Source organism: Lacerta agilis, chromosome 3 (genome assembly GCF_009819535.1).
Source record: "Lacerta agilis isolate rLacAgi1 chromosome 3, rLacAgi1.pri, whole genome shotgun sequence".
Lineage (NCBI taxonomy): Eukaryota > Metazoa > Chordata > Lepidosauria > Squamata > Lacertidae > Lacerta > Lacerta agilis.
This window is the reverse complement of record NC_046314.1, coordinates 31,947,299-31,947,893: the sequence shown is the minus strand read 5'-3', so window position 1 is coordinate 31,947,893 and position 595 is coordinate 31,947,299. Positions and strand designations below refer to the sequence as shown.

Here is a 595-nt window from a genome sequence, read left to right as displayed (position 1 = left end):
CACCCATTCAATTCACTCTCTATTTAAAAACCATTTCTTATGAGGCAATAATCAATATACACATTTATGGACATATTTTTAGCTGATTTTGCGCACACCCCTTCGCCTGCACCCCTGGCAGGGGCCCACCTCACCACCCCCTAGCTTCGGCCCTGGTTGGAAGGGACCATGAAGGTCATCTAGTTCCACCCCCTGCAGAAATCTTTTGCCCAATGTGGGGCTCAAACCCATGACCCTGAGATTAACAGTCTCATGCTCTACCAACTGAGCTACCCAGGGAAGTTGTTAGACTACAACTCTCACCAGCACCTGCCAGTATGGCAATGGTTAGCAATGATGGGAGTTGCATTCTGAGAAGATCTGAAGAGCCACAGGTTCCCCGTACCTGTATTAAGAGGAAGATGCTTGTAACTTTGCTGGTCAGGCAGGGTGTGAGATAAAGGTACTGTATTTGGTATTTGCCACTTGTTTGAGTTAGCAAGGACGCTAGTGGGGCTCATTGGTTTGAGTTCTAAACCTGTGAGGTTGCTTCCATCTGCATAATAGCAGCAGCTTGAAGGAGGAGTTCTGCAGCCTTCCAGAACGTAGCAGATCT

General features: G+C 47.7%; 1 non-coding gene across 1 annotated transcript; it reads right to left on the bottom strand.

The window, feature by feature from the left end:
- Positions 1-206: 206 nt before the first annotated feature.
- On the bottom strand, positions 207-279 carry TRNAN-GUU. Its single transcript has one exon. It is a non-coding gene; the product is annotated as a tRNA-Asn (tRNA).
- Between the last annotated feature and the right edge of the window lie 316 nt (positions 280-595).